This window comes from Macaca mulatta, chromosome 1, assembly GCF_049350105.2.
Source record: "Macaca mulatta isolate MMU2019108-1 chromosome 1, T2T-MMU8v2.0, whole genome shotgun sequence".
Classification (NCBI taxonomy): Eukaryota; Metazoa; Chordata; class Mammalia; order Primates; family Cercopithecidae; genus Macaca; species Macaca mulatta.
Window position 1 is genome coordinate 95,798,871 of NC_133406.1, and position 13,947 is coordinate 95,812,817.

Sequence of the window (13,947 nt, forward strand, 5' to 3'; positions counted from 1 at the left end):
AGATGTAACTCTGTGAGATGAATTAACAGAACACTAAGCAGTTTCTCAGAAAGCTTCTTTCCAGATTTCATATGAGGATATTTCCTTTTTTAACCATAGCCCTCTATGGGCTTCCAAATATCACTTTGTCAATTCCACAAGAAGTGTCTTAGCGAAAGGCTTCTTGAGGGGAAAGCTGTAACTCTGTGAATTGATTTCAGAGAACACAAAGAAGTTTCTCAGAAAGCTTCTTTCTCTTATTTATCGGAGGATATTTCCTTTGGCCCTATAGTCTTCAAAGGGATCCGAAATATCTGTTCTCAGATTCCACAGAAATAAGGCTAGCAAAGAGATCCACGAAATACAGATGTAACTCTGTGAGATGAATTAACAGAACACTAAGCAGTTTCTCAGAAAGCTTCTTTCCAGATTTCATCTGAGGATATTTCCTTTTTCACCATAGCCCTCTATGGGCTTCCAAATATCACTTTGCCAATTCCACAAGAACTGTCTTAGCGAAAGGCTTCTTTAGGGGAAAGTTGTAACTCTGTGAGATGATTTCAGAGAACACAAAGAAGTTTCTCAGAAAGCTTCTTTCTCTTTGTTATCGGAGGATATTTCCTTTGGCCCTATAGTCTTCAAAGGAATCCGAAATATCTGTTCTCAGATTCCACAGAAATAAGGCTAGCAAAGAGATCCACGAAATACAGATGTAACTCTGTGAGATGAATTAACAGAACACTAAGCAGTTTCTCAGAAAGCTTCTTTCCAGATTTCATCTGAGGATATTTCCTTTTTCACCAGAGCCCTCTATGGGCTTCCAAATATCACTTTGCCAATTCCACAAGAACTGTCTTAGCGAAAGGCTTCTTGAGGAGAAAGCTGTAACTCTGTGAGATGATTTCACAGAACACAAAGAAGTTTCTCAGAAAGCTTCTTTCTCTCTGTTATCGAAGGATATTTCTTTGGCCCTATAGTCTTCAAAGGGATCCGAAATATCTGTTCTCAGATTCCACAGAAATAAGGCTAGCAAGGAGGTCCACGAAATACAGATGTAACTCTGTGAGATGAATTAACAGAACACTAAGCAGTTTCTCAGAAAGCTTCTTTCCAGATTTCATCTGAGGATATTTCCTTTTTCACCATAGCCCTCTATGGGCTTCCAAATATCACTTTGCAAATTCCACAAGAAGTGTCTTAGCGAAAGGCTTCTTGAGGGGAAAGCTGTAACTCTGTGAGATGATTTCACAGAACACAAAGAAGTTTCTCAGAAAGCTTCTTTCTCTTTGTTATCGGAGGATATTTCCTTTGGCCCTATAGTCTTCAAAGGGATCTGAAATATCTGTTCTCAGATTCCACAGAAATAAGGCTAGCAAAGAGATCCACGAAATACAGATGTAACTCTGTGAGATGAATTAACAGAACCCTAAGCAGTTTCTCAGAAAGCTTCTTTCCAGATTTCATCTGAGGATATTTCCTTTTTCACCATAGCCCTCTATGGGCTTCCAAATATCACTTTGCAAATTCCACAAGAACTGTCTTAGCGAAAGGCGTCTTCAGGGGAAAGCTGTAACTCTGTGAGATGATTTCACAGAACACAAAGAAGTTTCTCAGAAAGCTTCTTTCTCTTTGTTATCGGAGGATATTTCCTTTGGCCCTATAGTCTTCAAAGGGATCCGAAATATCCGTTCTCAGATTCCACAGAAATAAGGCTAGCAAAGAGATCCACGAAATACAGATGTAACTCTGTGAGATGAATTCACAGAACACTAAGCAGTTTCTCAGAAAGCTTCTTTCCAGATTTCATCTGAGGATGTTTCCTTTTTCACCATAGCCCTCTATGGGCTTCCAAATATCACTTTGTAAATTCCACAAGAACTGCCTTAGCGAAAGGCTTCTTGAGGAGAAAGCTGTAACTCTGTGAGATGATTTCACAGGACACAAAGAAGTTTCTCAGAAAGCATCTTTCTCTTTGTTATCGTAGGATATTTCCTTTGGCCCTATAGTTTTCAAAGGAATCCGAAATATCTGTTCTCAGATTTCACAGAAATAAGGCTAGCAAAGATATCCACGAAATACAGATGTAACTCTGTGAGATGAATTAACAGAACACTAAGCAGTTTCTCAGAAAGCTTCTTTCCAGATTTCATCTGAGGATATTTCCTTTTTCACCCTAGCCCTCTATGGGCTTCCAAATATCACTTTGCCAATTCCACAAGAACTGTCTTAGCGAAAGGCGTCTTCAGGGGAAAGCTGTAACTCTGTGAGATGATTTCACAGAACACAAAGAAGTTTCTCAGAAAGCTTCTTTCTCTTTGTTATCGGAGGATATTTCCTTTGGCCCTGTAGTCTTCAAAGGGATCCGAAATATCTGTTCTCAGATTCCACAGAAATAAGGCTAGCAAAGAGATCAACGAAATACAGATGTAACTCTGAGAGATGAATTCACAGAACACTAAGCAGTTTCTCAGAAAGCTTCTTTCCAGATTTCATCTGAGGATATTTCCTTTTTCACCATAGCCCTCTATGGGCTTCCAAATATCACTTTGCCAATTCCACAAGACCTGTCTTAGCGAAAGGTTTCTTGAGGGGAAAGCTGTAACTCTGTGAGATGATTTCACAGAACACAAAGAAGTTTCTCAGAAAGCTTCTTTCTCTTTGTTATCGGAGGATATTTCCTTTGGCCCTATAGTCTTCAAAGGGATCCGAAATATCTGTTCTCAGATTCCACAGAAATAAGGCTAGCAAAGAGATCCACGAAATACACATGTAACTCTGTGAGATGAATTAACAGAACACTAAGCAGTTTCTCAGAAAGCTTCTTTCCAGATTTCATCTGAGGATATTTCCTTTTTCACCATAGCCCTCTATGGGCTTCCAAATATCACTTTGCCAATTCCACAAGAACTGTCTTAGCGAAAGGCTTCTTAAAGGGAAAGCTGTAACTCTGTGAGATGATTTCACAGAACACAAAGAACTTTCTCAAAAGCTTCTTTCTCTTTGTTATCGGAGGATATTTCCTTTGGCCCTATAGTCTTCAAAGGGATCCGAAATATCTGTTCTCACATTCCACAGAAATAAGGCTAGCAAAGAGATCCACTAAATACAGATGTAACTCTGTGAGATGAATTCACAGAACACTAAGCAGTTTCTCAGAAAGCTTCTTTCCAGATTTCATCTGAGGATATTTCCTTTTTCACCATAGCCCTCTATGGGCTTCCAAATATCACTTTGCCAATTCCACAAGAACTGTCTTAGCGAAAGGCTTCTTGATGAGAAAGCTGTAACTCTGTGAGATGATTTCACAGAACACAAAGAAGTTTCTCAGAAAGCTTCTTTCTCTTTGTTATCGGAGGATATTTCCTTTGGCCCTATAATCTTCAAAGGGATCCGAAATATCTGTTCTCAGATTCCACAGAAATAAGGCTAGCAAAGAGATCCACGAAATACAGATGAAACTCTGTGAGATGAATTAACAGAACACTAAGCAGTTTCTCAGAAAGCTTCTTTCCAGATTTCATCTGAGGATATTTCCTTTTTCACCCTAGCCCTCTATGGGCTTCCAAATATCACTTTGCCAATTCCACAAGAACTGTCTTAGCGAAAGGCGTCTGCAGGGGAAAGCTGTAACTCTGTGAGATGATTTCACAGAACACAAAGAAGTTTCTCAGAAAGCTTCTTTCTCTTTGTTATCGGAGGATATTTCCTTTGGCCCTGTAGTCTTCAAAGGGATCCGAAATATCTGTTCTCAGATTCCAAAGAAATAAGGCTAGCAAAGAGATCCACGAAATACACATGTAACTCTGTTAGATGAATTAACGGAACACTAAGCAGTTTCTCAGAAAGCTTCTTTCCAGATTTCACCTGAGGATATTTCCTTTTTCACCATAGCCCTCTAAGGGCTTCCAAATATCTCTTTGCCATTTCCACAAGAACTGTCTTAGCGAAAGGTTTCTTGAGGGGAAAGCTGTAACTGTGTGAGATGATTTCACAGAACACAAAGAAGTTTCTCAGAAAGCTTCTTTCTCTTTGTAATCGGAGGATATTTCCTTTGGCCCTTTAGTCTTCAAAGGGATCCGAAATATCTGTTCTCAGATTCCACAGAAATAAGGCTAGCAAAGACATCCACGAAATACAGATGTAACTCGGTGAGATGAATTAACAGAACACTAAGCAGTTTCTCAGAAAGCTTCTTTCCAGATTTCATCTGAGGATATTTCCTTTTTCACCATAGCCCTCTATGGGCTTCCAAATATCACCTTGCCAATTCCACAAGAACTGTCTTAGCGAAAGGCTACTTGAGGAAAAAGCTGTAACTCTGTGAGATGATTTCACAGAACACAAAGAAGTTTCTCAGAAAGCTTCTTTCTCTATTTTATCGTAGAATATTTCCTTTGGCCCTATAGTCTTCAAAGGGATCCGAAATATCTGTTCTCAGATTCCACAGAAATAAGGCTAGCAAAGAGGTCCACGAAATACAGATGTAACTCTGTGAGATGAATTAACAGAACACTAAGCAGTTTCTCAGAAAGCTTCTTTCCAGATTTCATATGAGGATATTTCCTTTTTTAACCATAGCCCTCTATGGGCTTCCAAATATCACTTTGTCAATTCCACAAGAAGTGTCTTAGCGAAAGGCTTCTTGAGGGGAAAGCTGTAACTCTGTGAATTGATTTCAGAGAACACAAAGAAGTTTCTCAGAAAGCTTCTTTCTCTTATTTATCGGAGGATATTTCCTTTGGCCCTATAGTCTTCAAAGGGATCCGAAATATCTGTTCTCAGATTCCACAGAAATAAGGCTAGCAAAGAGATCCACGAAATACAGATGTAACTCTGTGAGATGAATTAACAGAACACTAAGCAGTTTCTCAGAAAGCTTCTTTCCAGATTTCATCTGAGGATATTTCCTTTTTCACCATAGCCCTCTATGGGCTTCCAAATATCACTTTGCCAATTCCACAAGAACTGTCTTAGCGAAAGGCTTCTTTAGGGGAAAGTTGTAACTCTGTGAGATGATTTCAGAGAACACAAAGAAGTTTCTCAGAAAGCTTCTTTCTCTTTGTTATCGGAGGATATTTCCTTTGGCCCTATAGTCTTCAAAGGAATCCGAAATATCTGTTCTCAGATTCCACAGAAATAAGGCTAGCAAAGAGATCCACGAAATACAGATGTAACTCTGTGAGATGAATTAACAGAACACTAAGCAGTTTCTCAGAAAGCTTCTTTCCAGATTTCATCTGAGGATATTTCCTTTTTCACCAGAGCCCTCTATGGGCTTCCAAATATCACTTTGCCAATTCCACAAGAACTGTCTTAGCGAAAGGCTTCTTGAGGAGAAAGCTGTAACTCTGTGAGATGATTTCACAGAACACAAAGAAGTTTCTCAGAAAGCTTCTTTCTCTCTGTTATCGAAGGATATTTCTTTGGCCCTATAGTCTTCAAAGGGATCCGAAATATCTGTTCTCAGATTCCACAGAAATAAGGCTAGCAAGGAGGTCCACGAAATACAGATGTAACTCTGTGAGATGAATTAACAGAACACTAAGCAGTTTCTCAGAAAGCTTCTTTCCAGATTTCATCTGAGGATATTTCCTTTTTCACCCTAGCCCTCTATGGGCTTCCAAATATCACTTTGCCAATTCCACAAGAACTGTCTTAGCGAAAGGCGTCTTCAGGGAAAAGCTGTAACTCTGTGAGATGATTTCACAGAACACAAAGAAGTTTCTCAGAAAGCTTCTTTCTCTTTGTTATCGGAGGATATTTCCTTTGGCCCTGTAGTCTTCAAAGGGATCTGAAATATCTGTTCTCAGATTCCACTGAAATAAGACTAGCAAAGAGGTTCACGAAATACAGATGTAACTCTGTGAGATGAATTAACAGAACACTAAGCAGTATCTCAGAAAGCTTCTTTCCAGATTTCATCTGAGGATATTTCTTTTTTCACCAAAGCCCTCTACGGGCTTCCAAATATCACTTTGCAAATTCCACAAGAACTGTCTTAGCGAAAGGCTTCTTGAGGGGAAAGCTGTAACTCTGTGAGATGATTTCACAGAACACAAAGAAGTTTCTCAGAAAGCTTCTTTCTCTTTGTTATCGGAGGATATTTCCTTTGGCCCTATAGTCTTCAAAGGGATCTGAAATATATGTTCTCAGATTCCACAGAAATAAGGCTAGCAAAGAGATCCACGAAATACAGATGTAACTCTGTGAGATGAATTCACAGAACACTCAGCAGTTTCTCAGAAAGCTTCTTTCCAGATTTCATCTGAGGATATTTCCTTTTTCACCATAGCCCTCTGTGGGCTTCCAAATATCACTTTTCCAATTCCACAAGAACTGTCTTAGCGAAACGCTTCCTGAGGGGAAAGCTGTAACTCTGTGAGATGATTTCACAGAACACAAAGAAGTTTCTCAGAAAGCTTCTTTCTCTTTGTTATCGGAGGATATTTCCTTTGGCCCTATAGTCTTCAAAGGGATCCGAAATATCTGTTCTCAGATTCCACAGAAATAAGGCTAGCACAGAGGTCCACGAAATACAGATGTAACTCTGTGAGGTGAATTTACAGAACACTAAGCAGTTTCTCAGAAAGCTTCTTTCCAGATTTCATCTGAGGATATTTCCTTTTTCACCATAGCCCTCTATGGGCTTCCAAATATCACTTTGTCAATTCCACAAGAACTGTCTTAGCGAAAGGCTTCTTGAGGGGACAGCTGTAACTCTGTGAGATGATTTCACAGAACACAAAGAAGTTTCTCAGAAAGCTTCTTTCTCTTTTTTATCGGAGGATATTTCCTTTGGCCCTATAGTCTTCAAAGGGATCCGAAATATCTGTTCTCAGATTCCACAGAAATAAGGCTAGCAAAGAGATCCACGAAATACAGATGTAACTCTGTGAGATGAATTAACAGAACACTAAGCAGTTTCTCAGAAAGCTTCTTTCCAGATTTCATCTGAGGATATTTCCTTTTTCACCATAGCCCTCTATGGGCTTCCCAATATCACTTTGCCAATTCCACAAGAACTGTCTTAGCGAAAGGCTTCTTGAGGGGAAAGCTTTAACTCTGTGAGATGATTTCACAGAACACAAAGAAGTTTCTCAGAAAGCTTCTTTCTCTTTGTTATCGGAGGATATTTCCTTTGGCCCTATAGTCTTCAAAGGGATCCGAAATATCTGTTCTCAGATTCCACAGAAATAAGGCTAGCAAAGAGATCCACGAAATACACATGTAACTCTGTGAGATGAATTAACAGAACACTAAGCAGTTTCTCAGAAAGCTTCTTTCCAGATTTCATCTGAGGATATTTCCTTTTTCACCATAGCCCTCTATGGGCTTCCAAATATCACTTTGCAAATTCCACAAGAACTGTCTTAGCGAAAGGCGTCTTCAGGGAAAAGCTGTAACTCTGTGAGATGATTTCACAGAACACAAAGAAGATTCTCAGAAAGCTTCTTTCTCTTTGTTATCGGAGGATACTTCCTTTGGCCCTGTAGTCTTCAAAAGGATCCGAAATATCTGTTCTCAGATTCCACTGAAATAAGGCTAGCAAAGAGGTCCACGAAATACAGATGTAACTCTGTGAGATGAATTCACAGAACACTAAGCAGTTTCTCAGAAAGCTTCTTTCCAGATTTCATCTGAGGATATTTCCTTTTTCACCATAGCCCTCTACGGGCTTCCAAATATCACTTTGCAAATTCCACAAGAACTGTCTTAGCGAAAGGCTTCTTGAGGGGAAAGCTGTAACTCTGTGAGATGATTTCACAGAACACAAAGAAGTTTCTCAGAAAGCTTCTTTCTCTTTGTTATCGGAGGATATTTCCTTTGGCCCTATAGTCTTCAAAGGGATCCGAAATATCTGTTCTCAGATTCCACAGAAATAAGGCTAGCAAAGAGATCCACGAAATACACATGTAACTCTGTGAGATGAATTAACAGAACACTAAGCAGTTTCTCAGAAAGCTTCTTTCCAGATTTCATCTGAGGATATTTCCTTTTTCACCATAGCCCTCTATGGGCTTCCAAATATCACTTTGCAAATTCCACAAGAACTGTCTTAGCGAACGGCTTCTTGAGGGGAAAGCTGTAACTCTGTGAGATGATTTCACAGAACACAAAGAAGTTTCTCAGAAAGCTTCTTTCTCTTTGTTATCGGAGGATATTTCCTTTGGCCCTATAGTCTTCAAAGGGATCCGAAATATCTGTTCTCAGATTCCACAGAAATAAGGCTAGCAAAGAGGTCCACGAAATACAGATGTAACTCTGGGAGGTGAATTTACAGAACACTAAGCAGTTTCTCAGAAAGCTTCTTTCCAGATTTCATCTGAGGATATTTCCTTTTTCACCATAGCCCTCTATGGGCTTCCAAATATCACTTTGTCAATTCCACAAGAACTGTCTTAGCGAAAGGCTTCTTGAGGGGACAGCTGTAACTCTGTGAGATGATTTCACAGAACACAAAGAAGTTTCTCAGAAAGCTTCTTTCTCTTTTTTATCGGAGGATATTTCCTTTGGCCCTATAGTCTTCAAAGGGATCCGAAATATCTGTTCTCAGATTCCACAGAAATAAGGCTAGCAAAGAGATCCACGAAATACAGATGTAACTCTGTGAGATGAATTAACAGAACACTAAGCAGTTTCTCAGAAAGCTTCTTTCCAGATTTCATCTGAGGATAATTCCTTTTTCACCAAAGCCCTCTATGGGCTTCCAAATATCACTTTGCCAATTCCACAAGAACTGTCTTAGCGAAAGGCTTCTTGAGGGGAAAGCTGTAACTCTGTGAGATGATTTCACAGAACACAAAGAAGTTTCTCAGAAAGCTTCTTTCTCTTTGTTATCGGAGGATATTTCCTTTGGCCCTATAGTCTTCAAAGGGATCCGAAATATCTGTTCTCAGATTCCACAGAAATAAGGCTAGCAAAGAGATCCACGAAATACACATGTAACTCTGTGAGATGAATTAACAGAACACTAAGCAGTTTCTCAGAAAGCTTCTTTCCAGATTTCATCTGAGGATATTTCCTTTTTCACCATAGCCCTCTATGGGCTTCCAAATATCACTTTGCAAATTCCACAAGAACTGTCTTAGCGAAAGGCTTCTTGAGGGGAAAGCTGTAACTCTGTGAGATGATTTCACAGAACACAAAGAAGTTTCTCAGAAAGCTTCTTTCTCTTTGTTATCGGAGGATATTTCCTTTGGCCCTATAGTCTTCAAAGGGATCCGAAATATCTGTTCTCAGATTCCACAGAAATAAGGCTAGCAAAGAGATCCACGAAATACAGATGTAACTCTGTGAGATGAATTAACAGAACACTAAGCAGTTTCTCAGAAAGCTTCTTTCCAGATTTCATCTGAGGATATTTCGTTTTTCACCCTAGCCCTCTATGGGCTTCCAAATATCACTTTGCCAATTCCACAAGAACTGTCTTAGCGAAAGGCGTCTTCAGGGAAAAGCTGTAACTCTGTGAGATGATTTCACAGAACACAAAGAAGATTCTCAGAAAGCTTCTTTCTCTTTGTTATCGGAGGATATTTCCTTTGGCCCTGTAGTCTTCAAAAGGATCCGAAATATCTGTTCTCAGATTCCACTGAAATAAGGCTAGCAAAGAGGTCCACGAAATACAGATGTAACTCTGTGAGATGAATTAACAGAACACTAAGCAGTTTCTCAGAAAGCTTCTTTCCAGATTTCATCTGAGGATATTTCCTTTTTCACCATAGCCCTCTACGGGCTTCCAAATATCACTTTGCAAATTCCACAAGAACTGTCTTAGCGAAAGGCTTCTTGAGGGGAAAGCTGTAACTCTGTGAGATGATTTCACAGAACACAAAGAAGTTTCTCAGAAAGCTTCTTTCTCTTTGTTATCGGAGGATATTTCCTTTGGCCCTATAGTCTTCAAAGGGATCCGAAATATCTGTTCTCAGATTCCACAGAAATAAGGCTAGCAAAGAGATCCACGAAATACACATGTAACTCTGTGAGATGAATTAACAGAACACTAAGCAGTTTCTCAGAAAGCTTCTTTCCAGATTTCATCTGAGGATATTTCCTTTTTCACCATAGCCCTCTACGGGCTTCCAAATATCACTTTGCAAATTCCACAAGAACTGTCTTAGCGAAAGGCTTCTTGAGGGGAAAGCTGTAACTCTGTGAGATGATTTCACAGAACACAAAGAAGTTTCTCAGAAAGCTTCTTTCTCTTTGTTATCGGAGGATATTTCCTTTGGCCCTATAGTCTTCAAAGGGATCCGAAATATCTGTTCTCAGATTCCACAGAAATAAGGCTAGCAAAGAGATCCACGAAATACACATGTAACTCTGTGAGATGAATTAACAGAACACTAAGCAGTTTCTCAGAAAGCTTCTTTCCAGATTTCATCTGAGGATATTTCCTTTTTCACCATAGCCCTCTATGGGCTTCCAAATATCACTTTGCAAATTCCACAAGAACTGTCTTAGCGAACGGCTTCTTGAGGGGAAAGCTGTAACTCTGTGAGATGATTTCACAGAACACAAAGAAGTTTCTCAGAAAGCTTCTTTCTCTTTGTTATCGGAGGATATTTCCTTTGGCCCTATAGTCTTCAAAGGGATCCGAAATATCTGTTCTCAGATTCCACAGAAATAAGGCTAGCAAAGAGGTCCACGAAATACAGATGTAACTCTGGGAGGTGAATTTACAGAACACTAAGCAGTTTCTCAGAAAGCTTCTTTCCAGATTTCATCTGAGGATATTTCCTTTTTCACCATAGCCCTCTATGGGCTTCCAAATATCACTTTGTCAATTCCACAAGAACTGTCTTAGCGAAAGGCTTCTTGATGGGACAGCTGTAACTCTGTGAGATGATTTCACAGAACACAAAGAAGTTTCTCAGAAAGCTTCTTTCTCTTTTTTATCGGAGGATATTTCCTTTGGCCCTATAGTCTTCAAAGGGATCCGAAATATCTGTTCTCAGATTCCACAGAAATAAGGCTAGCAAAGAGATCCACGAAATACAGATGTAACTCTGTGAGATGAATTAACAGAACACTAAGCAGTTTCTCAGAAAGCTTCTTTCCAGATTTCATCTGAGGATAATTCCTTTTTCACCATAGCCCTCTATGGGCTTCCAAATATCACTTTGCCAATTCCACAAGAACTGTCTTAGCGAAAGGCTTCTTGAGGGGAAAGCTGTAACTCTGTGAGATGATTTCACAGAACACAAAGAAGTTTCTCAGAAAGCTTCTTTCTCTTTGTTATCGGAGGATATTTCCTTTGGCCCTATAGTCTTCAAAGGGATCCGAAATATCTGTTCTCAGATTCCACAGAAATAAGGCTAGCAAAGAGATCCACGAAATACACATGTAACTCTGTGAGATGAATTAACAGAACACTAAGCAGTTTCTCAGAAAGCTTCTTTCCAGATTTCATCTGAGGATATTTCCTTTTTCACCATAGCCCTCTATGGGCTTCCAAATATCACTTTGCCAATTCCACAAGAACTGTCTTAGCGAAAGGCTTCTTGAGGGGAAAGCTGTAACTCTGTGAGATGATTTCACAGAACACAAAGAAGTTTCTCAGAAAGCTTCTTTCTCTTTGTTATCGGAGGATATTTCCTTTGGCCCTATAGTCTTCAAAGGGATCCGAAATATCTGTTCTCAGATTCCACAGAAATAAGGCTAGCAAAGAGATCCACGAAATACAGATGTAACTCTGTGAGATGAATTAACAGAACACTAAGCAGTTTCTCAGAAAGCTTCTTTCCAGATTTCATCTGAGGATATTTCGTTTTTCACCCTAGCCCTCTATGGGCTTCCAAATATCACTTTGCCAATTCCACAAGAACTGTCTTAGCGAAAGGCGTCTTCAGGGAAAAGCTGTAACTCTGTGAGATGATTTCACAGAACACAAAGAAGATTCTCAGAAAGCTTCTTTCTCTTTGTTATCGAAGGATATTTCCTTTGGCCCTGTAGTCTTCAAAAGGATCCGAAATATCTGTTCTCAGATTCCACTGAAATAAGGCTAGCAAAGAGGTCCACGAAATACAGATGTAACTCTGTGAGATGAATTAACAGAACACTAAGCAGTTTCTCAGAAAGCTTCTTTCCAGATTTCATCTGAGGATATTTCCTTTTTCACCATAGCCCTCTACGGGCTTCCAAATATCACTTTGCAAATTCCACAAGAACTGTCTTAGCGAAAGGCTTCTTGAGGGGAAAGCTGTAACTCTGTGAGATGATTTCACAGAACACAAAGAAGTTTCTCAGAAAGCTTCTTTCTCTTTGTTATCGGAGGATATTTCCTTTGGCCCTATAGTCTTCAAAGGGATCCGAAATATCTGTTCTCAGATTCCACAGAAATAAGGCTAGCAAAGAGATCCACGAAATACACATGTAACTCTGTGAGATGAATTAACAGAACACTAAGCAGTTTCTCAGAAAGCTTCTTTCCAGATTTCATCTGAGGATATTTCCTTTTTCACCATAGCCCTCTATGGGCTTCCAAATATCACTTTGCAAATTCCACAAGAACTGTCTTAGCGAACGGCTTCTTGAGGGGAAAGCTGTAACTCTGTGAGATGATTTCACAGAACACAAAGAAGTTTCTCAGAAAGCTTCTTTCTCTTTGTTATCGGAGGATATTTCCTTTGGCCCTATAGTCTTCAAAGGGATCCGAAATATCTGTTCTCAGATTCCACAGAAATAAGGCTAGCAAAGAGATCCACGAAATACAGATGTAACTCTGTGAGATGAATTAACAGAACACTAAGCAGTTTCTCAGGAAGCTTCTTTCCAGATTTCATCTGAGGATATTTCCTTTTTCACCATAGCCCTCTATGGGCTTCCAAATATCACTTTGCCAATTCCACAAGAACTGTCTTAGCGAAAGGCTTCTTTAGGGGAAAGCTGTAACTCTGTGAGATGATTTCACAGAACACAAAGAAGTTTCTCAGAAAGCTTCTTTCTCTTTGTTATCGGAGGATATTTCCTTTGGCCCTATAGTCTTCAAAGGGATCCGAAATATCTGTTCTCAGATTCCACAGAAATAAGGCTAGCACAGAGGTCCACGAAATACAGATGTAACTCTGTGAGGTGAATTTACAGAACACTAAGCAGTTTCTCAGAAAGCTTCTTTCCAGATTTCATCTGAGGATATTTCCTTTTTCACCATAGCCCTCTATGGGCTTCCAAATATCACTTTGTCAATTCCACAAGAACTGTCTTAGCGAAAGGCTTCTTGAGGGGACAGCTGTAACTCTGTGAGATGATTTCACAGAACACAAAGAAGTTTCTCAGAAAGCTTCTTTCTCTTTTTTATCGGAGGATATTTCCTTTGGCCCTATAGTCTTCAAAGGGATCCGAAATATCTGTTCTCAGATTCCACAGAAATAAGGCTAGCAAAGAGATCCACGAAATACAGATGTAACTCTGTGAGATGAATTAACAGAACACTAAGCAGTTTCTCAGAAAGCTTCTTTCCAGATTTCATCTGAGGATATTTCCTTTTTCACCATAGCCCTCTATGGGCTTCCCAATATCACTTTGCCAATTCCACAAGAACTGTCTTAGCGAAAGGCTTCTTGAGGGGAAAGCTTTAACTCTGTGAGATGATTTCACAGAACACAAAGAAGTTTCTCAGAAAGCTTCTTTCTCTTTGTTATCGGAGGATATTTCCTTTGGCCCTATAGTCTTCAAAGGGATCCGAAATATCTGTTCTCAGATTCCACAGAAATAAGGCTAGCAAAGAGATCCACGAAATACACATGTAACTCAGTGAGATGAATTAACAAAACACTAAGCAGTTTCTCAGAAAGCTTCTTTCCAGATTTCATCTGAGGATATTTCCTTTTTCACCATAGCCCTCTATGGGCTTCCAAATATCACTTTGCAAATTCCACAAGAACTGTCTTAGCGAAAGGCGTCTTCAGGGAAAAGCTGTAACTCTGTGAGATGATTTCACAGAACACAAAGAAGATTCTCAGAAAGCTT